This window comes from Dermacentor silvarum, chromosome 9, assembly GCF_013339745.2.
Source record: "Dermacentor silvarum isolate Dsil-2018 chromosome 9, BIME_Dsil_1.4, whole genome shotgun sequence".
Classification (NCBI taxonomy): Eukaryota; Metazoa; Arthropoda; class Arachnida; order Ixodida; family Ixodidae; genus Dermacentor; species Dermacentor silvarum.
In genome coordinates, this window is record NC_051162.1 from 142,493,072 (window position 1) to 142,520,865 (window position 27,794).

Consider the following 27,794-nt stretch of genomic DNA (forward strand, 5'->3'; position numbering starts at 1 on the left):
AAAGTTATTCCCTTCATTTGAGAATCGTGGTCGGTGGTTCCTGGACATTTTTTTGTAACAACTAAGTTTTTGCTTAAGACTTCCGGTGGAAAATAGGCACGCAGGTGCTTTTTTTAACAAAACGTCGTTTTATGCATTGAAGCACAAAAGTAACTCGAACGCTACTGCATTTCTCCACAAAGTTCGGGAATTATCTGAAAAACTAGTGTCATCCTGAGAATTCTTTCCAAGTGAATCCGCCCTGCGTAATCCACGGCTAGAATTTACGAATTACAATATGTGTCATAATGTAATGAGCTAAAATTTCATTACTGGATGTTTGTTAATCAGTCGAATATGCTCTTCAATTTTTTGGGCATGTCTACCTCGTCGAGTAGACCAGCTCAGGAACTATAATTGTGCTATTTGCCACAGGAAACTTTTCAAAATTTTCGAAAGTGTAAGCTGAGAAATCCGGTATATATATATATATATATATATATATATATATATATATAATGGTCTGTGTTGCGGAGATGACATCATGGGAGGCGACAACCACTCCTTTTCGCTTAACCTGCAATACATATAAAAAGTAGACCTACTCAAACATAAATTTCAAACATAAATTACGACGTAAATTTCCGAAAGCGCTTGCGCATAAGTCACCGATAGTTCTAACACGCACTTTGTACACCGCAGCAGATACGACTTCCAAGCAGGACAGCTCGCATTCGGATCAATTTCGCACACTGAACGTTTACAAGATACACAAGATACAATATCCGAGCTAGGCGGCAATTCTAGAAGGTGCCAGGTGTATTTCGCAGGACTGCACGGACACGCCTGAACGGGGAGGTAAGCGGCAGCTCACAAAGAGCACACCAACACTAACGATAATTATTTTCTTCCTTGCGCAGCTCAGTTCTACGTTCTCGTGCGCCAAAGATAACCCGGCTCCGTCCACAAAGAAACACTCTGTCTAGAGCTACTGTATGTGATACCAAAGGTAGTACTTTTGGTAGCATACACAGTAACTGTATAACTCTGTCTGCAGCGAAGCGCGCATTGCGGGCTGCCGGGCTCGACAGAAATGGATAGCGCGAGTCGTACTGCATTGTTCATCTGCGGGGGCCTGACGTCTCCGACGTCCTTGGTTGGGCCACAGGGAAAGCAACGTAGTGTACATCGGAGTACGTGTTTCGAAAACACGAGAGGGTGCTGATAGTGCAGCGTGCTTCGAACGAGGCCATTGTCCGTCTATTGTATGATCTGCGACAATTTAGCTTTTTTTGTTTCTTTTTTTTTCCTTTAGATTTGCTATTCGCTCCGCTTTGTGACCGCGACCACTCCGAACGAGAAGAATGCCGACGGAACAAAGAGACGCCGATGAGAAGGGGTGTAGAGTTTCTTCGAACCTTGAATCTGCAAGCTTATTGTTAAGCTCCAAAGCTATCACCGCTGATGCTTTTCAAGGATAGAAAAAAAGGTAATAGAAGACGCTTTATTTAAAAAAATAAGAGGCCCGCAGTCGAGCGCGTATCTGAGCCATCAACTTGGCCGTTTTCATTCGCGACTTAACAGAAACTGTGTAGCTTTGAGTCTATGCTAACCCGCCAAGATTTCGTAACGTGCGCGACGTCGAATAGACTTTCTTTTTTGGTGTTACAATTACGGTTATATTGCAACATCAGGATCTAAGTTGCGACACAAGGCAAGCGAAGAGTCGGTGCCTTCTATACGTGAATATGACTATACTAATTAATGGCAAGGAAACCGCCTCGATGGATTCTTTGCTGACATTCAGCTGCTGAGAATGAGGTCACAGGTTTGATTAACCGCAGCGGCGGATGTATTTCGACGGCGGCGAAATGCAAAAATGCTTGAGTACGTCAGGGCCCTAATTCACACGACCTACTTATGCTAGGATTGCTCGTAAGAGAAAATTTGAGCCAATCCTGATGGTTGACATACAATCACCGAATATGACCGACCAATGGGAAAGACGACTTACGAACGAAGAGCTTGTGAATTTGGACCCAGATTTTGGTACGCGGTATAAAGAATCTGGGGTGGTAAAACTTGTTCCGAGTCCCCATCCCCCCCTCCCCCGCCCTACTACTTCCTTCATAAGCCGAGGGTTGCTTTGGGACACTGAACCCCAGAAATCGTCATTCCTGAGTCTCACGCCATCCAGTATGAGACCGACAAAGTTGAAGTATACAGTGTCACTGCGGATCTCTTGGTGTCTCCCAGCAAACTATTTATGTGCTACAACCTCATATGGGGAGTACGCTACGGCGAAATAAATGTGAAAGAGCTTCGCATTGCGATATCATTTTTCACTCTCGGGAGTGCAGCAAAAGCGACACGCTCTTTTCATTCCTACGATGCAGGTGCTGCGAATCACTGGATAAAAATTCATGTTTTCTGCAGCGTTGAAAACGTGCATTGGGCAAGCCGAAAACCCCTGTCTAAAGGGGACGTTCACGCGATTGCCTAAACGTTCTTGTTCCCAATCTTACATTGCGGTAACAAAATTTGAAGGAGGGCCCCTTCACAAACGTTATTAAACAGAATGCAATCGCCTCCTGACTGTCCAAGGTTGAGATATGACCATAATCTTCTGCCTAAATCTCTACTGCCTCAATAATGTCTACAATCATAGACGGTAAATTTGTGAGCTCGCTGACAAGGCGAAACTGAACTGCCACTTTCAGATAGAGTGACTTTTCTCTTTGGTTTCGGGTGCATTGGGATGTGCGTAGCGTTGTCGTCTGCGTTGAGGAATACGTTTCGCGTGGAGGTGACTAGCCAACCTACAGTGAAAGTGTCTTTATAGATATGTTGAGCATGTAGATCAATTTGTTTACATTATAGGAATATTAAAAATTCTGTATGCACGTGCTTAGCCTTTGTCTTCACCTATGTATGAAAAAAGCTAAGAAAAAGATAACACACTTCGTAATGTAGAACGCCAAATTCTGCCTTTCAGGTCTCGCTGTCGAGTCGTGCACAGCTCACATTCGAAGTGTAACAACTGCTAGTGATTCATGAAGTTAAAACACGGTTTCTCACTGCTGATACGAACATAAATAGCAAGTGCCTTATTTACACGAGCATAACGCGATTTTGAAAATACCGACATTAAGAAAAATGTGGTTGATCCCTCTTATATAGGAATCAGTATAGAACACGAAAGTGAAACTTGTCTTCACAGAAGTAGTGTAATGTTTATTGCACATTGATATATAATGTCTATTGGTGTTTTGTGGCTAAAGCGCCCTTAGACGTTGATGCACCCACGCTGACGCCTGGTGGCACGTCTCCTCCATCACGACTACCAACGTCGATGACCATGAGCAACCGTCGTGCATATGGAAGCTGCACTACGCTGCACACGCTAGCACAACGCGAAAGACGAAGCACGTAACTGACACACTAATACAACGCGTAAGACAAAGCACGTAACTGAATCGTCACCGAGTCAAATCAGCGCGTACAGCCCGTCGTAATTGCAGCCTCCGCGATCAACTTCAGAAACATTTTCAGAGCTAATTGCGGAGGCCACGCTCCGCTGTGCTGAGTACGGTGAACGCCACCTAGGTGGCGTTGGTAGTGCTTCTTGATGCCAGCGTCCCTTCGAATGCTGGCATCGAGGCGTCGTAGTGCTGAGACCACCAAAGCGTTCACTGTCGGTGCGCGTTAGTGTCATAATGCAGTACTTCTCTTTTCTGCTCGTAGGCGGCGGCACCGCCCCGAGCAAGAGCGCGGGTACACGGAGGAGTGTTAGATATATAAGGCGCGTCTGTGTAGCTCTCTGCAAATGCGTTTGTGGCGCAATGGGTTAAACGCTCGGCGATCTATCGTCGCGGACCGAGAGGTCGTGGGTTCGATTTCCAAATTTTGCATGTTTGTGGAACTTTTTCTTCTGGTTTCTTTCTTTGTATTATGTTCGTGTATGTTCGTGTGACGTATTTCCGTGACGGAAATACGTCAGTGAAGTCTTGGTGGACCCCGGCATAAAACACTTTCGTGTTAAAAGAAAAAAAATACTATTACGATTACAACGAGAGTTCGGGACTCTTAAGGGCAGCCATAGCGCCTAGAAAAGGAGAGCAAGATGACTATTATTTACAGTAAAAAAAACGCTCATGTTATATTAGTGGTATATACGGTAATTGTGCAAATGCCCTTTTTACAGCATGCAAGACAAAGAGGACACACAACTGTATCACGCATGTCCACACCATTCTCTGGCTTTCGCTTACGCTGTCTATTTGCTCTTGGCTCAGCTACATCTGTCGCGTCTCCGAGGAGTCTCTCGGCCACATGTGCTGTGCCGGCTCATTCGCTTTCGCGCACACATACGCACAAGAACGCCAACAGCAAAGACCGTACCGCAAACTCGGAGGGCGTGGTCCGTCTTCCTCTGATCCCTCTGCCATTTCCCCGCACAGCTTTATACTAGGACAGAACTACCTTGTTTCCCCACTGTAAAAGAACGCGGCTTTCCGCGAACGTGCCTGCTCTATATAACATAACCAAACAAACAAAACAAGAAATTACGAACGCTCGCTTACACCATTACATAACGACCACATCAAGCGTTCGCAAATCCTGAATGATATGCTTCTTCATTTTGCACGAAAATTGTGTGCCCGGTTAGTCTCACACAACATATATGTTCGCCCAGATGGAGCCCACATAAAAATCATGAAGTGGGCTAATTGCGATTACTTGAGTTCAGCGCCCCTTGTTAGACCTTCTGTTGTACGCTTGCGCCTGGCAAGAAGATTACGGAACATGATGCTAATTGAGCAGCTTTGAAACAGGAAATGACTCGCCAATTGTGCCGCATCTTCTGCACATTGATCTGTGAGACACACCATAGTGGTAGGCTCAGGATTATATTGAACCACCTCCGGTTTTAACAGCGGAGCTGTTTAAGCCGGCCGTTAGTCCGTTAGTCGTCCACAAAAAATGTGGGCTGATCCTGGCGGTAGTGCAGAAAGGGTCCTAGCGCAATAGCACACCTCTGTGAACTAGCGAAGCTCAGCCTGGCTAAGTCTAGCTAAGCATGGTTAGGACTTCTGAAGCTTAGTCAGCCATCGATGGCCAATCGATCGCCAATCAATAATAATCGCCAATCAATTCAATAACTTACGGAAAATGCTGGGGATGACTTGATAGTGCTTAGCCTAGCTCAAATACGTAGCCAATACCTTGCGATAGCCAATCAATAGCTAATTGATTATCGATCAATAATCAATAAAACTCGGAAAATGCTGGGGATGACTTGGTGGTGCTTAGCCTACCCCAAATACGTGGCGAATACCTTGCGATAGCCAATTGATAGCGAATCAATATCTAATCAATAATCAATCAATTATCAATAGGATGAAGAAAACTCTGGAGATGAATTGGTAGTGCTTAGCCTAGGCCAAATTCATGGTCAATGCTTGCGTTGCAATACCAACGCATCTCGCTACTGTGATGGCGTGGCTCCCGGACGCTGCTGGGATCATCAGTGGAGAAGGCATGTAGCAAGGAAGCGGTCCAGCTGAAATCACGTTTACCTTCCCTGTGGTAGCACGGGAGTGATAAAAATGCTTTGTTCCATGTCCGCAGTATCCTCGTTTTCGGAATACTCTAAGGGAGGACTTCGTTCATCGGCAAACATCCACGCAGGCTCCTAAGCAAGCGCAGTCATCGGATTTTTCGCGTACTAGGAAATAAAACCGAGAATATTGAGAATATATGAGCGGACGCACAAGAACAAGGTCACGCTACGCTAGCACGTCATTTTTGTGACCAGTATCATTCCTGCACTCATCGTTACGATACCACTACGTTCGTAAATGATTTCAATGTGCGACACACCCAGTTGTGACGAGACAGTAACGTTAATATCGACCGACATATGTCCACCGGCACTTTAGTGCTCAGACACATGTGATGTGTACAACGCTTCACATTGTAGCCTGTAACTGGCCTACGAGAACTTGTAGGCCAGTTCACCTAAGAGAACTCCGCGCACAAGGTTCAATTTTCTTATGACACTTTGTTCACGCTCCTCTCGCTTTCTCTTCCCTAACTCTCTTCTTGTTTATCCCTGTACCTACCGATTCCCACCGTGCAGAATAGCCAACCAGAACTACTTCTAGTTAACTTCCCTGCCTTTCTGTACAATATTTCTCTCTATTATCCAGCGGCAAATTAAGAGCGCCATCTCAACAGGAAATCCTTTCCTCGCTCTGGCATTGGCCTAAGTCATGCTGTAGGTTACGAGAGCAGATCACGGATAGCGTCACGTGACCCTGTTCATCCTGCCTCATTTCGCATCCGTCGGCGCATCGCCGCCCACCACCTGTTTAGACAACAGGTCGCGGTAAACGTTTACGAGAGGCCCACCTCAGCTCTCCATAAGCGCTAGCACGCTGACGTTCCGACCCCGACGCAGCAGCAGCTGCCGTCGATGGCTCTCGGTGAAGCTCAGTGCAGCAGGAGCTGCTCCTACTCGCCCGATAGACAATCGAGCCTTCGACTCCTATTGAAAAGCACGAGTGCGTCACGTGGCTGACGTACTACTGCTTTATGGAGACGCGTCTGTTCACCCATTGTGATTCATACCCATGTGATTCGAGCGAAGCCGCGTTGGATTGCTGACGGTAGAAACATCTGCATTTTGCTTTAAAAGTTGTGCACTTCGTTCGTGTTAGGTGACCAGAAAATATCTCTTTAGGACCCGATTTCCCGAAGTACCAAGCACTACTCACGGAAAGGAGAGAGGAACAATATAAAAATAATAAATACCAACATAATAAACCACTCGAAGCATGATAGCAAGGCAAAACGTCATTTTCGATGCAGGTCCTCAACACGTGTTTCTGTGTCAATACATCTATTATTAGTATTATTAATATTATTGCGGTTGTTCTTGTGTGATGAGGGAACACAACAAAAAAGAGCCTACCGAGGTGTGTGTCACTCGAAAAGCTGGAAATATCGTCGCATAGTCGTCAGTTAGTACTTTAGAAAGTGCAACACCGGCTGGCATCTTAGCTCGGCGCTGAAGCCGTGAAATCAGTTGTGGAATGGCTCAATACAAGTCGTGAGTGCTTCATTCATCGTCGACTGGAGAATAATTCCTTGAATTATACAACTAGCGATTTTGTTAACAACGAAACATGGCGACAAGTTCAAACGACTGTTTCAAATTAAAGCCGAACACAACGCTGAGAGAAATCCGCTTCGAATGTCTCCGGCAATGCCGAACAAAAAACTGTCTGGATTGTCCTTGTGAAACTTTCTTAAGCCGCAATCACAAAGCGGGCCGAATCTCTGATAGAGGCTGAGAAGGAACGTCACGTGTCTCCCTGACAACGAATCACGGGGCTCATAACAAAGATGCAAACTAGTTTCTGGCACTCCAATTCCGTGCAGCTGGGTGACGTCACGCTTTCCATGCACTGAAACAGATGTCTGCTGCGCGAAAACAGCATTATGGACAAAATTTCTATGCGTCTAAGCTAGCATTATACTCGAGCGAAAATTTGCGCTTTCCATTTTTCTAAAATCGGTTTATTTCTAACGGCTCTTAACTGATACGATGCACGTGACTTGTAGTACACCAGTTCACGTTTCTGCTACGGACACCTGCAAAAGCAGCGGAAATACCTGTAGGCACGGGGCCGTTAGCGTATTTTCTCTCCCCCGTCGCTGCCGTATCACCTCGTGTGCACATTGTTTACATTGATACATGCGTGTCACTGTCCCCCGGAAGAAATATTCACATTTCTATTTTCATGAACTTTGAAACGCACACTTCCTGTTTACCTGACGTCGGCGTGACGCACGACAGAGCCAGGTGGTAAAATCGAGCAGTGCATTGACGTCTTCGTCGATTTAGTACGTCAAGCCAGCAGCTTGCGTATGCGTAAAACATATGAGATGGTTTAAAATTGCAAAAGAAAGGAAGAACTTCGTTCTCACGTATTTCCTGTGTTCGTTATTATGGAAATAAAAAAAAAAGCCCACAAACACATCAAAAAGCCCACTGCATAGTAGCCAATAGTTAATGGCGTATCGCGGAGAACTCAGTTTCGCCTGAATGTCGGAGCATTGAGTGCAATAGCAATGCTATACGATATTGCACCAAGTAAGGGTCGTAGATTCGTGGCCAATATGATATGTAGGAAACAGTAAACGTTGTCTTGCAGAACATAGACACGGTGGTGTAACCTGCCCAAGAACATCAACATGAGCCCAACGACATCAGGCATGAGCATGAACTAAAATGCTCATGCCTCATGAGGAATCAACATAGCTCATGTCCTCTCTATTTAGTATCCACGTTTCCGCACTGTTCTTGCGTCATGAATAATTAAATTGGTGACCCTAAGTACTCGCGATTACGAACAAGACCTTAAGGATTAGTCACTGCAGCGGGGAACACTGACTAAGGTCACATGACCAGCAAATCTCATGACCTTCAGCATTCAGTCCGCGGCCGTTCATGCTTCGTTGCAACAGGGAGTGTGCGTTGGCGTCGGCGCCGACGGCGGAAACGGGAACGTGCCTGGAGTGTGTTCGTGTAATTGCTGTCGCAATAAAAATATTGTTCGGCTGACATAAATGATCCTTCCCGTCTCTAAACAAATTCAACGCAAATACTACCGCAAATTAAACGCCATGGCCTTGTGGAGAGCTCCTGCAGTCATGTGCAAGTTCTGCCAGTCGTATGCTAGGACCTGAAGACGCCGACCATAACAACTAGGATAGTATGATGACGATTATAGGAGCCCAACTAGACTATGAACACGACCATGAACAGCTCGATTACACATGCCTTGGAGATGGTTTCACATGGAGATCGATGCATGAAATGATTAACAGTGCTAGATGGAATGTTACCGGAGTCAACATTCCACTTTTTTTCTATAATCTTGGTTCCGACCAAGGAGGTTTTAAAATAATAGAGTATTTTAGCTCAGCGATTGCTGTCCGCTCCGCTCAGACCGGCATATGCTAGCAAATGCCACACAACCGCTTAGCGGGAACGCTATTGCGCTTGCGCACAACGCTCATAACCGGCAGCGGAACGAAGACCGCATCCCTCGCTCCGCTAGAAAGCCGACTGAGGGGAGCGTGACAGCGTGTCTACTTGGCCTCTTCGGCGTTTTGCAGCCCCGTTGATAGTGCGTCGCTCGCGTCTCGGCAAGACGAGCTTATCAAGTGCGAAATCTACGCAGTTCCCTGCAGTATCTCTGAGCGTGAAGTCTGAGCGGAGCGCAGCGTAAGCGGCGCTCTGCTAAAACTGTCTAATAAAACCTCCTTGGTTCCGACACGAGGACTCGTCTGTAGCAGTTTCTTGCTCTGCCAAAAGAAAATTGTTTTAGTGTCGTCTCCCGAGTGCTGCCGCGTGCGACACTGACTGTTTGCGAGACTGCTCGTGCGCCCTTGTTTCTTTCGTGCACGCGGGCAAGCACGCGGCTGCTGGTAACACTGCACACTCCGACGATGCACACCATCAGATTTGGTGTTTGAACAAAGCCTTAAGTGGGGCCGCGGTAACCGGCATGAACAAGAAGAAGCGTGGCCCCTACGGGGGCCACAAATTGGAGAGGGTGGGGCCACCGCCTCCTCCAACGCAACAGAATGCAAAAACAGTGATCGGAACACAGGCAAGACAGAAATGGTAGGCAAAAGACGTGATGTATACTGTCCTCCACTCTATGTGAAACTAATGGTCAGAGCTGATATTTGATGTACTTTGTCCAAACGAAAAAAAAAACACATCAAACGCACATGTCAGAATCGTTGTGAAGCAAAGCGTTCCTAAAAGCAGCTAACTAAATGGTATATAGTTTATTCCAAATCACATAAATTCCAAAACATAATTTTCTCCATTTTATTCCAATGCAACGCATTATTTGGTGCAGTGCTAAGGTTTGTGAAGTGCACAAATACAAAATTTATTGTCTAAATGTCAATGTTTTTGCACTACACCGTTCAGAATCTATGCGCAAATGCAAACGAGAGTTCATGCGTGCGCATAGGTGAAAGGAGTGATTTTTCAAGTTTGTCGAGGAAATATCGGTAAAAAAGAGGTGCAAGCACACAGAACTTCGATGCATATGTAAATCCATTTACCACTCTTACGCCCCTTGAGTTACAGTGATACATACACAGCGGCGTACACACAGTCACCCGAAAATAGGACAAGCCTAACGTAAACAACATAAGATAATTGGCTGGCCTGTTCTTAAGCCGTGATTTCGGGAAAAATATTTATATTCCTCTTTGATTGAGTGTGTCTTCTGTCGTGCTATTTCTTAAGCTCTTCGAATAATCCCAGGGGAGAACGCTCGCCAGATACGGCTAACGTCGCCAACAGAGAATAATAACTAAAGGTCGCTAAGCTGGTAATTATGGAGTGGCCAAAGCTATAGATGTCCACGTGCCAACTAACCCAATCGTAGTTCTTTATTGAGTTGACCAAATATTGTTATAGACAGCAAGACAGCGGAAATTTGGAGCCTTCGTCAGAAATCAGTAATTAAGGTTCATAATGACAATGCCCTGTTCCTAATTACACATGACGTTAGAGACTCTCACATTGGGACCTTTCCTTGCATGTCATTTGTATCTAACAGGTTGTGTCCTAAACGAATGAAAAACTGAAACTAGTTAGAGCGGGCTGCGAGTGAGCATGAACTCCTTTATTACAAACTCGAGTACATCTTGTGCTTTCGCTGTAGAACATGGCATAACTAAAGATCAAAATTCAAATCTACTGTAAGCGGTTTTCAGCCTCTTCATACAAATAAAATAACTCCACCTTCACAACCGAGCATGCTCCAAAGCAGCTTCCTTAAGTACTTTCGGCGATTTTGTTGTTACTTCTATACTATACAGTAAACGGCAACACAAGCTTCCAGGAATAACTTGGTTATTCAAGGCGGCCATGGCCTTGAATAAATTATACGCGGCAACTCTCCATCTGCGTGCGGCTGCAGTGAAGGCCCTGAGGAAGCTTGGGATACGCTGCACCTAGAATTTCATCAGAACTCATTGTTTCAGGGACAACGCTTACAGATACTGTTAAAAAAAACATCACTGCTGCACCGGCGAGTTAGGCGTGCATGTTGACATACCCTGGGGTTTCGCCACGCGAGTTTCCGATGGCTACTGCAATCAATTGACTCCGACAGACAAAACTTAGCTCGTCTCATTAACCCCCGCAGAAATCAATGTGCGACGTCTGCCTTGTGCCGTGCGATACGTTTGAAACCATCACGCAGCCAATCAGAAGAACCAGTGCTGTCTACAACAGGATTGCCGCCTAATTACTCGTCCGAAGCTTGGAATTTACCACCAGCATGCGCTTTTAAATATAAGACATGATTTAGACAGAATCCGCTGTAGGGATTCAGCTATTCCAACATATACTAGGCTGAAACAGTCGTATCAAATGGCTCGGACAGCCATGAACTAAACAAGATGCCCTCGACAGAAATAGCTTCTGATGTAACGTTCTTCTGACATATAATATACAGTTCGTAGGTGGTGCTCGCGGGCGGCACGGTTACTGCTCTTTGTAATGTGGCGACTTCTAATATAGTAATTACAATTTTGCTAGTGAGAGCAAATTTACTTCAACAAATAAAGCCATCATGATTCCCATTTAAAATATTACATGGGCTTTTAGCGTTTTTATTCCTAGCTAGCGTCCGGGCTCTATGACAAAGCTGAAATCTACGCTGAAAGTCGAACATAGCTGAAAAGTGAAAGTTGAAGTACTGTTCAAGGAAGTAGGGAATGTCAGGCAATTTCGACTTCCTTTGCAAAACTGAAGTCGCGGAATGCGCTATTCACTCGATATTCGCGTTACCTTTCTCTTAAGTTATCGACATTGTAAATATGAAAGTTAAAAAGTAATAGAGAGCTACCTCGTTGATTGTCAATTCCCGTTGGTGCCATTCGGTTAAGATGGAATGAGTTTTAAATCTTTTTCTCCTGGAGCCCTCATGTATCCTACCTAAGGAAAAGACTCCTCTCGATCAGCCACCTCTTCAAAGCCATCGCCGGAAAAGCATGGGGACCATCGGTGCACTCTATGCTGCAATTATACAAAGCACTCTTTATGGGTTTCTTGCGTTACAGCACCCCGGTGTTGTCAAGCGCCCGGAGGACAAACCTCAGAGTGCTTGAGAGCATGCAAGCTCAAGCACTTAGAACTTGTCTTGGCCTACCGCGATGCGCTTCAACAGCTGCAACAATTGCCATCGCCAGGGAACATCCCATCAGAACGTATGTCGCCACAGACACCCTTCGAAATCATCTTCGACACCTTTCCCGACTACAGTCTCAACGCCTTGCTTCTCTCCCAGAAAGTAGACCAGATGCAACCTTTTCAGGCATTGTAACCTCCTATCGATCTTCTCTTCCATCAGACTTCACGCCTGCAGCAAGACCACCTTGTCCTTTATGGTGTCTCCGGCAGCCAGAAGTGCGGCTCTCCATTCCGGGAGTTACAAAGAAGTCCGACTTACCAACTTGTGCCCTGAATCAAGCTGCTCTACATCTGCTGCATGATTCCTACTCTGATCGTATTCACATTTATACAGATGGATCTTCGACTCTGACCAGCTCTACTGGTGCAGTAGTTATTCCGTCGGCATCATTCTGCAAGAAATTCAAGATCAGCCACGTCACAACATCGACAGGGTCTGAACTTGCCGCCCTCCGTAGCGCTGTGCTTTGTGTGCACGAAAAATCACCAAATAATTGGGCTATATTCTGTGATTCGAAGGCAGCCCTACAGTCACTTTTATCAGCTCTGCGCCGCAGCCCACATGAACAATTGGTAGCAGAGATACGATTACGCTACCATCAAGCGGTGGTCAGAGGCCACGACATTGTATTTCAGTGGCTACCAGGGCACTGCAACATCACTGGCAATGAATGTGCCGACAAAGCTGCCCGTGAAGCACATGCCCAATATGAAAGAATGCCAATACCTTTGTCAAGAACGGATGCAGTGCGGCACCTCAGCAGTCTTGCCTATTCTATAACTCTAAGAAAATGGAATACACCAGAGTTTACTAACCGGCGCTTATATGCCATGGACCCACAGATGCATTTGCAACTTTTACCCGGTTTTAAACGACATGATGAAACCTTACTGTGCCGCCTGCGATTAGGAGTTTCTTTTACAAACTCCTATTCATTCCTAATTGGAATGGCGGACAGTACCAACTGCAGCACATGTGGTATTGAGGAAACCACCAGACATATCTTATGTGACTGTCCTAGATACGGAGAAGAGAGGATTGCCCTTCGGACTGCTTTGGGGCACTTAGACGACAGGCCTTTTACGGAGGAGAAGATCTTGGGCCCGTGGCCTCGTGCGTCTTCTATGTACAGGGCTACAAAGGTGCTGCTGCGTTTTTTGAAGTGCACAAGCCTGTATGACCGCCTGTGATGAAAATCAGCTATGAACGCTTGACTGTACATGTGCAAGGTGGGAACTGTGAACTTCTCTCTTCCTTCTCCTCTTTCAATTCCTTCTCCCCCTTCCCCAGTGCAGGGTAGCCTACCGGGCTCAGCCTGGTTAACCTCCCTGCCTTTCCCCTATGACTTCTCTCTCTCTCTCTCTCTCTAAATCTTTTTAGTCACAGTATCTCCATAGTGAGGGACGATATGCTTGTAAATGCTCCGCGACTAGTGGCGACAAAAAAAAGAATCTTGAACATGGCGCCCAATGTCAACGTTACCCTCTGCTAGCCGTAAATAACGTCACAAGTCACTTTAGTGCGGAGAATAATTCAAAACAGAGGTAATTTAAGACCTGCACTGCTAGTTGTGACGACAAGTTCCACGAGTTTCCCTGTAACACTGGCCCTTGTATTCTTTCGTGCACCAAAGGCCCTCAACAATCTAATCCCTTCTAGTTACATCCAACAAGTATTTCAGTGTCACCCAAAGTGACTTAAATGCTCATGCTGCAGGTACAATTCTTTTTTCTGCAATGTTGGAGCCATATTTCGATAATAGTATATTAACGAGGAGGCCTTAAGAACGCTCATTCATAATTGATGAGTGAATAGGTTATCCTATCACACACATGCTCAACCATACCGCGCTGCTTCAGCGACTACAACGCTCTTCTGCACAGCGCGACGTCACCGGTTCAATTCCCCTCAACGACAGAGATTTTCGGCTGTGGTCAGAATAAAAAAAACGCTCCTTTCCGAACATTGAATGAACAACGAGCTCGTTTCGATTAAATTATTCAGGACCATTCGGCTGCGCCGTCTCCTGTATAGCGCCTGTGTTTTGCTTTGGGAGGTTAATCGCCATGTCATGCGCACGACCGGATGAAGGCACGCCAAGACCTCCATGCCATACGCCTGTACGGGACTCGGGTTTCCCAACAATACACGCCTGCACGTTGTCGATTGTATAGCCGCTCAAGAAGTAGTGTGGACATTTGTTAACGCGATTTGTTAACGGTAGTTCTGTCGCGTGGTGGCCGAGGAAGCGCAGCGTATCTACATTGACATTCAGGCGAATTGTAACCCCTGCATACTCAGTGAGCTTTAATTTCACTCTAATGTGCTGCGCATTGATATAGGCACCCACTTTGCGGAAGGTACTGGCCCGTTTCACGGGACGTGCGACGGGCCGCGTTTTGGCAGCAATTTCAAAGGAATGATTCTTGTTCTCTTCTTGTACTGCAAGCAGTCAATAATAAAATTGAGAATGTGCTTTCCGCCTGTGATTCAATCCTTTTTTTTGTGCAAAAACGGAACCTTATAATGACTATAACACAAATATATATTGAACGATTCTTTAAATATATCAGCTGGTGCAAAATGTACAGAGCACCACCCTATAAGATGGTATTTTTTGCATTAGAGAGTCTAATGCACTGGAATAAAATTATGTAGATTTGACATATTCAGAGGCAGTCCATCATGACGCGTACCTGAAGGGGGTTGCTCTCTTCTGCTAATTACGTACGTCGTACAGGCTAACTACCCGGAAGAAAAACAAGGTGATTACAACCTTGAGGCAGGAAAACTAATTAAGCCTACTTTTTTTACCGAGAGTAGGCGTTTGCTTTTCAGGAAAATGAAGTGAACGCGTACGACAGGTGTTGACAACTTCTAATAGACATATCGGCTATTTTCCAGCTAACAACGTTGCCATTGTCTTGCCGAGCGTTTGTAAGTGTTCATTAATGAGAAACCAATTTCAGTAACGTAGGAAGTAAGGAAGCCGACCATCACAAGATTTCTGAACTTCTTCGATAAGAAATCTCTAAACAAGAATATGTAACCAAGAAATAATTCTGACAACATAAGAATTTATTTCATCGACCTAGCGCGTTGGGGTGATGTTCGCCGACAGGTGACTGTCCAACAAGATGCCTTCTTTAAGCGCAAAAAAAGGTGTTCAGCATTTAAAAATTAATTCCATGTGCAGATTCTATGTGTAATTAATTAATTGAGTACATGTGTAAATAATTAATTCCATGTGTAGATTCTCTCAGAAATAGTATTGCTCATGCTGTAGGTGCGCTAAACAGGTTGAGATATCTGTTACCGACAAGCGTGAAACTCAACATTTACAATGCCCTCGCACATTCTCGATTAACATATTGTCTCTTAGTTTGGTCGACCACTGACAGTGACAGTGACAAGAACTTTTATTGGTCCCTGAGAAACTGGCCAGGGGGAGCCGAAGGCTCCCTCAGGTCAAGTCGGTGGCTCGGCCCACGATGGCGACCACTACTAAATATAATTTATCATCACTTCAAACACTGCAAAACCGTGCACTACGTGCAATAGCAAACTTAGGACGTATGGAAAACACCAAACCATTCTATAACAAATACAAAATATTGCAAACATCAAAACTTTGCACATATAAAATATTCCTCGAAATTTTCCGGCAATTTTAGATAGACAAATCCTCTTTCCAAAAAAAAATACCACTCAAAAACAACAGGATATAATTTCAGAAATAGTCTGGTAGTTACACCACGCAGTAGAACCAAATATGGTGAACAAAACTCGCCGTGCAAATTCCTCATCTCTAAAACGACTATCCTCTGGTCAGAGATCTTTTAAATTCTGGAACCTCCAAGCAAACTTTTAGAAAAGTGTTAAGAAAATTATTATTTGCAGAAGAAGAAAACCAAAGTTAGGCTATCATGTATATTCCTTCGAAACCTTTTTCTTTTTCGTTCTGGGCTACAAGTGTTTGCAGATTACGTAATATTGTTTTGCTTACCTAAGTTTCTGGTTGATCTTGGTTTACTGCTGTGTATCATTCTTCTCATTTTATTTTTTCGCTTCAAATGTTATAAGATGCATGTATAAAGTTATACTTGCCTTTACCTTTCTTGTTTTCCTTTTTTGAATTGTGCGATCAATCTGTTTATTATAAGTATAATTGATTTTCACATGTGTCTATAAAATGTTCTGTACTGTCATACTGCTGCTGCTGCTGTATGGGTGGCACGGCCCAGTCAGGCAATCTATTGCCTTTAGCTGTGCCCCCTAGGATAATTCTTATATTGTCTTAAATACATCAAGAAAGAAAGAAAGAAAGAAAGAAAGAAAGAAAGAAAGAAAGAAAGAAAGAAAGAAAGAAAGAAAGCTGATTACACTCCTTTTAATAAACTCTGGTCCGAATTAGATTCCTGAAGTGGGAAATAAATTTTTACGTATATGTACAGCGCCGCACAGACGAGGGGCAGGAATAAACGAGTGCTGACTGACAACTGAAAGTTTTTTGCTTGACAAAAGATTATAAAGACATGTCACGTCGTGCGCATCAGATATGCAAAGGTGCTGGGAAATCAGGCCATTCAAAAGTTATGTTAATTGGTGATGCAGTGAAATAGACGTCTGTCTAACACACGAGGCGGGATCTATGCGGATTTGATATGCCCCGACTATCTCTGGGTTTTTTTTATGCTTCCATTTTATTTCAAATCGTGTATCTCAATGACAAAGGACAGTTCAATGTAAAGAAAACAAGTTCTCAGTTCAATTTTTGACAACAAATAGATGGAGTTTCTCATAAATTGACTGCAAACTAAGAGGTTGGATGCAGCGCATACAGTGCTCCGAACTTCTTACTTCACAATCACAAGGCTGTGAAGCATGTCCACAAAATATTTGACGAAAATGTTTGCGGAACTGAAAGCAAATGTTAACGCCTTAGCCAGCACGCTCCATTGATACCGCTGCGAGGACTAACCCCCGAGTGATGCAGCGCATCGTCATTTGTAGAACGCATCGCAACGTCATCGCATCGTCATGCCAGGTAGAACCCCGTTTGACCGCGGCACGAAGCTTAAGTCAAGTGCAGACAGTTACTAACGCTCAAATTTCTAGGATTTGTCTATGTTTTGTTTTATATCCCGAATGGTTATTTGTCGTAAATCCTGACCGATTCCCACAGCATTCACACATCAGGAAGAGTTAAACATTACCGCGTACGATACGGCATCTGATGCAGTCAAAGGCTGAGCGCTGCGAGCCGAGCGTATGATCCCATGAGAGGAAACCAAGCGGTAAACAGACATGCTGCGAGTGCTTGCGAACCTCAGCTGCCGGCGGCCACTGTTTAATTAGGCCAGCGTCGCGGTACCCTCCGCCGCCAGACGCGGATTCTCCCGTCTCGTATTTGATCGTGACAGGAAGCACGTCAGGCGATGCACGACCGCTAAGAAGGGAGCGAGCCAACTAGATCGCGGTGGTCGCAACGTGATTACTTCCGCCTGCCACGCCGAACCAACGCGGGGCTTTTTCGTCGCGTGGGCGCTGACGGCACGGTCTGCTGATCAAAACGTGCACCCAGCCACATGGGCTCGTGCCTGGAGATTCTCGCACACAAGGCATCTCGTTTTCGGAGAGCTGTAACAACTGTATGGACGGATAGATAGATAGACAGATAGATAGATAGATATTTAGATAGATAGATAGATAGATAGATAGATAGATAGATAGATAGATAGATAGACTCATCTAGGGAATTAAATAGAAGAGGTTGAATTCATGTTGTTTTAGTACTTTATTAGGTTGATCTAAACACAAAGTTATTATTATTGCAAAGAACTTTCTTTTTGAGATATGAAGTGATGACTAACGGGGGAAAAATTACAAATAAGCAAGTGGTGGATGTCTTAATGATCAATTGAACGCGCGCCTGAAAAAAATAAATAAAGTTCAAACGCATGCAAGCTGTCACAACGTTCAGGCACGTCTGCATGAAACCGGCGCAAATACCGCCCAGCACATGATGCACCCATCGCAATATGTGGATAAGGCCATGGCGCTAGAATATTCCCTAAAGATAGCGCAGGACTCCGCATTGGCCCTAACTTCACACACAGGCTTTGCATCTGCTGCGTATAGAGCGGGGAGTTTTTTCGTCAATAAAAGAACTACATTTGCTTCGGATGCTCCTATCATACAAACGTTCTGCGTCTGCGGCCCATTCCTCCGCTCACACGGCCAATACTTTTCTATACACGTCGCGCACTCACGACACTCACGCCTGTCTAGTAGAACAGGCTCTTATAAGTCCCGATGGTCATAGAAGATAGTTAAAAAATGGAAACTCGGTAAATGTGAGGTTGGAGTACGTAACTCGCTGAAGGAGTACTTTGCATTAGCACGCGCTCGTTCATAGTATTCAGCGTTCTTGAGTGTGCTTTTGGAAAGCTTAATAGGGCTGAACTTCATTATAAAGAAGCGCTATTCTTCTGCTTCTAGTCATACCGCATATGAAACATTGGTCGCAGAAGCGCGTTCGTTGTAAAGAATTCCGGCTACTCTGTGTAACATTTCCCCCTTCACTGCAAGAATGAGAGTGCGCTATATAGGTCATAGTACCTCCAGCGGCAGAAAGTATACGTCGTAAAACTACGAGCAATGGTTGGAATGTCTTACTGCATTTGATGAGGCTAGGGAGGCGACTAGCTACGCCATGCAGTTTTATACGCCTTTTTACAGTAACAGTTGGAAGCGGGTCTCTCTGAGCTGAAGACCATCAACACCTACGTTATTGCTTGAGGAGCCCGGCTGAGAGTGTGAAAATCTTAGCCGCGTCCTCTACCAGGTCAAATGCAAACATCGAGGCTCTCGGCTTCCTTATTTAATAAAATTGCGATCACCGTCATTTAGTCGTCCTTGCCCCAATTCCATTGACAAGGTTTCGCTAGCTTTCGAGAGCCGATGTTCAGCCCTGGAGTTCTCACAAAGAGCTGTTCATTCCATCCACACATCGTTAGCAAAAAGAGTTTCACGTTTGTCTTTAGCTCAACAGAAGACTTGCGAATTGAATTAGGTTCCGTCCCTGCGTTTGCTCTGTTTCGTGAGATCTGCACTACTTTAGGAAGGAAAATGAATAGCTGCCAGGAATGCAATGATAAACTAGCGAATTGCCGAGCTTTCCGCGCTCTTTTAGAATGCGGAGCTGGAGAAGTTTTTCTTTCGCAGCATACACTTGCTGTACTGCTTCTGCCTAGAAAAATTATTTCATTAGTGTTTTTTGTATTTAACAAACGGATGATACCTCCCCAGAGGCACAGAAATGATTTGTAATTATGTCAGTTCTGTGTCCGGTACACTTAGTTTTTTTTTCCTTCCTTTAGCAACCGGCAGTTTGCGCGGTCTGTTTAAGGAGCGTGCTTTAGGCGCAGAGATTATTTCTTTAAGCTATGCTTAAGGTGAGGTGCTATCATTATGAATATCACTGTCTTTTCGTTGCGCGGTAACAAAGGACGAGACAGAAGGGAAACGACATACACAAGCAAGAAATTCCAACTAGCGTAATCTTTAACACTGAATCTTGGCCCGATGATTTTTCACCTACAAGAGGAAAATGTTTGCACTTATTTTTCAATGAACTGAATAAGAATGGCGTTCCACATATAATTGGGAAATACGTGGAACGCAGTTCCATGCATGTATTTCGCGATTTCATGCGAAGCACCCTTTCAATTTCCTAAGTAGAAAGTATTTGAGAAAATCTTTCCCTTGTCGTAAAACCTGTGTAAATGAAGTTTGCAATTTGGTTGATCTAGGCAGCTTTTCTTCCGCGTAGTCTTCAAGAGAAACGCGCTCACGATTTCTAAAAAAAATTCCGGAAAAGAGACCACTTACATGCAAGCAAGTGGCTCTTTAACCCACATTATTACAGTTAACGTTTTCAACGAAATAATATTGCGAAGCATTATATAGGAAGCTCTGATCAAGGTTCACTTTTTAGTTCTCCTCATAAAAACACATTTTCACTCGTAAATCCGGCAAAATAATGTCATAATCCTAAATTAGATGTAATAATGTTTATAATATCCAACAATGATGAGGTTATATGCCGTAGTTATTAAAATTCACAAACCAACTCGATATCTTGGTCTTGTGAGGAGTGTGAAGTGGTTTAAGCTAACCTAGGGGTTATAAAATAGCAAATCTGTAATATGTAGAACGGGTACACTAAGCGTGCGTCACGTGACCATACAATAATTTTTTGGGTCCTGGGCCCTCTAGGCACGAAGGCAACGTCACCCGCAACAAAGTCCGATGCTCCGCCCCATTCACGCGGTAGAGACGCCACTCAATGCACCAATGAGCGCGCACTTGTTGCGGAGGCGCACGCTCATTGGTTCAATGATTTGACACCGAGCGACACTCACCACTCTCCACAGCTGCTCCTGCCCACGCAATAGAAACATTACTTGAGCGCAGCTTCACTAGAAAGCTAGTGACCTCAACAATCCCTAGAAAGTGAGCGTTGCTTCAACTTGACGCGCCTGAACAAACAAACATAATCACCGTAACCCTAACCTGACAGAAGAGAAGCAATAAAGTTATAGCGCGCAAACGCGCAAATAAAAAGCCACTATGCAATGCTCCGCACCACGATAATTCCCACAAAAGGCAGTTCGGTCGCGTTTTAAGTGCGAAGCATTTCTTGGTGAACATTTGCCACTTTGACAGTATCTATCTATCTATCTATCTATCTATCTATCTATCTATCTATCTATCTATCTATCTATCTATCTATCTATCTATCTATCTATCTGTCTGTCTGTCTGTCTGTCTGTCTATCTATCTGTCTAGCCGCCTACGTCGTTTCGTTAACTAGGGTCGTTTCGTTAACTTGGTAGGTACCAAAATTGTCGTAGTATGACATGAGTGTATGACGATCATAAATGATAGATCATGATATGAATGTCACGACATGCGTGTCATGTAGGTCGTGAAACAACAGACTAAAATGACAATGACTAAGCGATAAAACTTAACACTCAGAAATCAAATAAATGGGTTCAGACATGTGTACTAAGTGAACGAAACACTCAAGGATGATGGTAGATGTCATAGTAATGAGCATGACTCAGCAAAAATGACAATGTCTCAGCGAAAAAAGATTAACACTCAAAAACCACTGAAATGGGTTTGGACGTGGCTAGTAGGCGAAGGAAACAGTAAAGGATGATGGTAGAAATCATACTCATGAGCATGACTCAGCAAAAATGATCGTGACACAGCGGAAAATGATTAACACACAAAAACCACTGAGATAGGTTCGGACGTGGGTTCTAAGGGAAGGAAAGACCAAAGGGTGCTGGTAGAAGTCATATTCCAGACCATGACTTAGCAAACATTACAATGATCCAGAAAAAAAAATTTAACACTCAAAAGTCAATGGAATGGGTTCGGATGTGATTCTAAGTGAAGGAAAAGGCTAAAGGTTGATTGTCGAAGTCATAGTCATGAGCATACGTCTTTCGCCTTAAGGTCTCTTCGGCATAGCTAAATGGACTCCTGAGGACTCATGACATGAATGCCATGACATGCGTGTCATGTAGATCATGAAAGAGCCGCCTAGGTCGTGGTGCTCTCATGGTCGTATTTTTAACTTGGCAGGCTCCCCGCACACTGCTTCGCATAACATCGATTCCCACAGCCACAGAGCGTGGGATCTGACGTTTTTTTTTTTCTCACATGAAATTGTCACTGCTTTCGGAGCTGACTAATTCGACGCACCACCCGGTTTGCATCAACATACTTCTATGTTAGTCAGCGGTGACAAACTATTAATGTGTACATTACTCACGAATAAGACTATCTGAATACACGTGATTAGCTATAAAAAGTTTTCAGATCCAATCATATGGGAAGTGACATTTTACGACTACTTCTATACACTTTGCTACACATACCACTTTTTTCTAGCAAAACAAAATTCTCCCAGCCTGACGCGAATAACCCTCTCACCAAATATCGCTGAAAGTCCTGCATTTCCCCAGAAAAGAGCTAGCAATCACCAGTAATAAAAAAATGGAAGTAAATAAAACAGAGCCATATTCACATTCCGATTGCTGCGGCAGTCGGACAACCTCTAAATTCTCTAGGCGGCACTTAGCGGAGAAAGCCATAAGCTGATCAGCGCCGACAAGATCTCAGCCAGCCTAAGCTGCTTTGCGCGGGATATACGTCGTTGCCCAGCACCCGCCACGCGCATTTGACTGGTGCTTATATAGTTCACTCCGCAGCGCTTGTCTCTAGCGCGCCCCGCACAGCAGCAGAGCGAGAAGGCTGTGCGCCAAATGCGCCCTTCGGCAACGCGATAAGCCGCGTTTCTTTCGAAAGCGAAGCTAACCAAGTGGACCCTCGCGGACGTCGCTGACCGCGGTTGCTGGGTGTTGCTGCTGCTGTATTCCCGCTTAGCTCACAAAGAACACACAAAGTTGATGAACGTTTGCGTGAGCATGCGCACAGTATCAAGATTAAGACTGGTAGTAATCTGGCTGTTCATTGTGCAAGGTGTGGCTGTTCACCCATCTTAGATTACACACGTGTGCTGAGAAGGTACAGCGATCAGGTGGCCAGGCAAATCATTGAGACCTTTTCAATTTGTCCGTTAGGAGCCACTTGTGTAAGTGCCCCTTATCTCTTTGCTCTTTGCGATAAGGAATTTAAGTTCCTTAGAAGTTAATCAGTTTGGCCTGTGTCCAGTATGTGTGTTTTTACAATTGATTAGTTTTATGTTTTTGACGCACGCGCAGCAAGAGTTGATTGACAATGACTCGCCTACCGTTTCTTATTCTTTTTTTAACTCTTTCACCTCGGTGCGAATACTATATACTCGCGCATGCTTCAATAAAAATGTTGTTGGCAGTCAGCGCTCGTGCCGTGTGCTCCCTAGTGCGTGCTTTATTTTTTCGGCACTGTGTAAAATAAATAATCCCTTAATTCTGCTAAGCCTAATAAGAGGCGTCACTGAATCCAGGAATATACTTAAATGTTTGGTGTAACAGAGGGCCACCACAAAACTTTACCGTTTGACGACGCGGAACTATATGTAAAAAGCCACTGCGTGGGCATGCACGTATCGCCGCCCGCAGCCGTTTAGCGAACATCCGCGCAACCGACCCAAACTGTGAACTGTGCTGCGTCTTTTTTTCGTTGGCTTTTTTTTCCTTTTTGCAGCCCAGATGAGTGCTTGCCGGTTGTTCCTGCTTCGTGAAAAAATATCCACGTGGAAAAAACAGTTTAGATGTTACAATGTTTCCGAGTTTCTTCATAAACGTTACTCAGAAACTATTGGTAGACGTCCGATAGGCGTATATTAAGTCAATCTTGTTCTTCATAAAATTTTCATTAGGTGCAGTATACAGGACTGCGATATCCTTTTTGATTGCATAGACACAGAGTTGTAAACTTGATAGAACACTTACGGTAAGTTTTGCGATTTTCAACAATTTTCGTTAAAACTGATGGACGACCATAAGCGAAAAGTTCGCTTGCATCAGTCACTATATTTTAACATTTTGTATTAAATGCATTAAACATCATCAAATTCAGAGCAGTGCTTGCAGACAAAAACGATTCGTCTTTTTCAATGTATTTAGACAGGAGACCCTGAACACAGCTTATAGGGACATTATTGCTTTCCGAGTACTTTCTTATTACCGACTGGCGTGTTACGTGTAGAACGCATTTTGTACTGCAGTAAAAGTTGATTTTCTTTGAGTAAACGCACAGATTATGATGCAACGTTGTGCGGTGGGCTGGCGGGTTGATTCTGTACCGTGAATTTTCATGCCCTCTCACTGTATTCGAAACGCACTTCACAAGCGCTTTTTCGCGACAGTATAATCTAAATCAAATTAGTGTAAATTTTCTGCAAAGCTGACGGCATGAATATCACCAAGCCACTTCGTACCGTTCGGCCTGCCTCTGACTTTATATCCTGGATAAATATTAATTACATTCCTTTCCGATACAAAATATAAATAATTTAAGGCACTGCGCATTACGCCAAGGTATGTACAGAGGTCAACACACTTGTCTATAACACACTCCAGAAGGCCAAAGCAGCCACGAAAGCTTAAGCCAACCACCAGGTCGACAAATATCTATGGAAACTGTAAATGAAGTCACGCTACCTCACATACAGCTGCTTTTGTGCCACATGTCATCTGCAGATATAGCCAGCTCAGTCCTGAGAACGTGGTTCGTTCATTCTAGAGAAGTGCGTTGACCTCTGTAAAAAGGACTTCAAGAGGTTAATGCTTTCTTTTAGTAATTTTGGTCTTATATCATTGTATTTTAGTGCTTTGCCTTGGTCCTAATACGGTCAGCGCTTTTGTGTACTGTCTGTTTTACTTCTTGCATATTTCTGTGGGCAAGACAAGCTTTCATCAAAACTTCACTTCTCCCTTGGCTGGTGAGGAACCAACAATGGCACAACGAACCGCCGTTCGTTGTGACGCTATTGTCAGCGTATTAGCGAATATTTTGGTAGCATCTATCACATCTCGAGCAAGAGATGTAGTAAAGCAGTATTAACATAATGTCAATGGCACTATGGGTTCTGTTTCACTCGCTCCTTCAAAAGCGACACTAGAGGTCTTGTTGTAACGTCAATGCACACGTCACGTTGTCGGCGATACGAACAGATTCGAACGATTTATCTTCGCACTTGCAATGAAATACCGAAGTGACAGTACCAAATCCGCGGCTGTTTTACCACGCACACTGTTTGCTTATGCGCAATGAAATGTGCCCACCCAGATGGCAGCCAAAAATGCAGCTGTTCTGCCTCGCGGGGAAAAAAAGAAGAAAGCACACCAAGCGAGTAAGGTGGCTGACGACGCACTTGGTTCACACTGCCACATTTAACTCATGTCAAACTCACGCTGGGCAAACGTCTCGCAGTCTCACTGAGTCGCCGACGCTGCAGGGCTGGCAAACACGTAAGGCCCCCGAGTGTTCGTCAGACAAAAAGAAAAAAAAAGACAGCAGCCCATCACAAATGGACTCGATATTACACTTCCCGCATGGCCGAGCGCCAGCGGAAATAAAGACGAATAGCCATGGTAGCTCAGTGGCTATGTCCAGTGCGCTGCTAAGCGCGACGTCTCGGGTTCGAGGCATGGCCGCAGAGGCCGCTTTGAGACGGGGCTGAAATGCATAAACACCGGTGTACCATGCGTTTGTTGCGGTGGTGAATATTAATCCTGAGCCCCACCGCCCCCCCCCCCCCCCCCCCGGCAGCATGTATCATAACCGTAATAATGTTCTGGCCCGTAAAACCTAGAACATAACTTATTTTATTGTCTGATACAGATGCTCGCAGACATTTCAAATGGTGTCATACAGCGAACCGGCATAACTATTTCTAACGGTAAGTTACAGCTGATATCATTCATCTTCATTATTAGATATGAAAGAAAAAAAATACTTTTTCTCGGGGCCCCCACCGAAAGCTCCTGAGGATCAAATAAAGTTCACTTTCTGTCTGTCTGTGTCAGGAAAGGCCATCTACGCCAATATCTTACGTGAGAAAAACAACGTGGAGAAGATAATAAATTATAAAACGCTGTCAAAAGGACATAATAATAAGAAGAATATTATTAATAATAATAAAAAACTAATCGAGCAGGCCCATGACTCACGGATAAAACATATGGAAATATGTTGTAATAAGAGTATAAAAAGAGCACAATCACGAACAGGTGATAAGAATACAAAGAAGTTATAAATAATATAAAATTTGCCAAGTCATTATCCACGAAAGGAACACAGAGAGATTACACGGCTAATATCTGTGGCGACAGGACAGGGATTGCAGCATTTTGTTGCAAAGCGAAAGGGCGTCTGTGGAGAGCTTTGAGACTGGTTGTAAAAACCTATCGCTGATTCTCATGCAGCGGGCAGACGGTTAAACAGTGCACAGCCGGCCGTTTCCATTAGAGCTGCATAGATTTTAGACGGCCGATGTGGCAGCTGCTTGATGGGGTCATATTTATTAAACGGCATTCCGCAACCGTAATCCGCAATCCCGGCTTCTAGAAGGCATCTGTTTGGGACAATCTGAGAGCCTCAAAATTAATCATTTTGCAGATCTGCGTAAAACACAGCCTGTCACATTATTTTTCTCGCGATTTACGTCGTTCTGGGGTCGCTCACACGAATTCCGCCAAAGTGGTGCTGGACAGCTTGTCAAGCTGAGATGCATCTGCCACGATCATTCCAGAGTCCAGTTCGTCAGGCGTGGTGGGCGTCAAATGAGGAGGACTATTTGCAGCCACCAAAAAAAAAGTAAGAATGACAAGCAAAGTGGTGTCCTTGCCCGTTATTTTCTTCTCACGACGAGCGCTGCCCATCGGATGTCACCGGATAAAAATGTGTAATGGATTGAAGAATTTTATCATGTAATGCTGTCCCCACCAGAGTGGACCCGGTGGCACTGCGTTTATGTAGATGTCTTTATTTCGTTGGACGTGCCAGCGTCACTTGTTCCCAAAACAGGTTACAGTTGTTCCTAACGAAAATAATGCCACACAAACACGCGGTACACTTCAGCGTGCGAACGAAGAAACACATAAGACGAGTGACACGGAAAGAAGCGTGACGAAGACATGGAGCATGAAGTTTAAGGACAGGACAATATAGCGAATAAAAGAAGGCGACGAAGAAGAAGTTGAGACAATAACTCACAGACGAAGAACAAAGGTAGAGCTACGTCGAAAAGGTATACGGACACGACGATAGTTAAGAATGCGCAAAACAGCTGCGGGTCGACGCGTGCTGTCTCTGGGAAGTCTCGTAGCCCGCTATTAGCGTAAGCAAACGCAGCAGGTGCAGTCTGTATGTATATAACTACAAATATATATATATATATATATATATATATATATATATATATATATACCATGCGCTTGATAAAATGGCAATACCATAACAGCGAACCTGAAACGAGCACGCAACAGGAAATCGCACGGCAGCAGCTGGCGCAACAAATGTGCGTCTCCCAAACGCCGAACGTCGGCGTATGCGTGCAGGTTGCTATGGCTGCAGGCCCACAGACCGTGACACAAATCAGCGGGCGTGTTACTCATTCAGTTTTGCCTGTTGCAGCTAGGTGCCAGCTCTGTGGCGAGCGCGTATGGTAACGCGACGGTGTCGTAGTACACTCACATAATTTCGTTTCACATAAGTTCACGTAAGTGGAACGCCTTTGCAAATATGTTACGCTTAGTGCGTGGAACGTGTGCGCAACGAGATTAAGATCCCACTTACGTAGCACCCGCCACGGTGGCTTAGCGGCTATGGTGTTGCGCACCTAAGCACGAGGTCGCGGGATCGAATCCCGGCCGCGGTGGCCGCATTTCGTGGGACAAAATGCAAAAATAAAAAAGTGCCCGTGTCCCGTGCATTGTGGGCACGTTAAAGATCCCCTGGTGTTCAAAATTATTCCGGAGCCCCCCA

General features: G+C 44.6%; 1 protein-coding gene across 1 annotated transcript in view; it reads right to left on the reverse strand.

Moving 5' to 3' along the window:
• Positions 1-27,794, reverse strand: part of LOC119464462 (synaptotagmin-1-like) — a 224,640-nt gene that overhangs the window by 151,612 nt on the left and 45,234 nt on the right.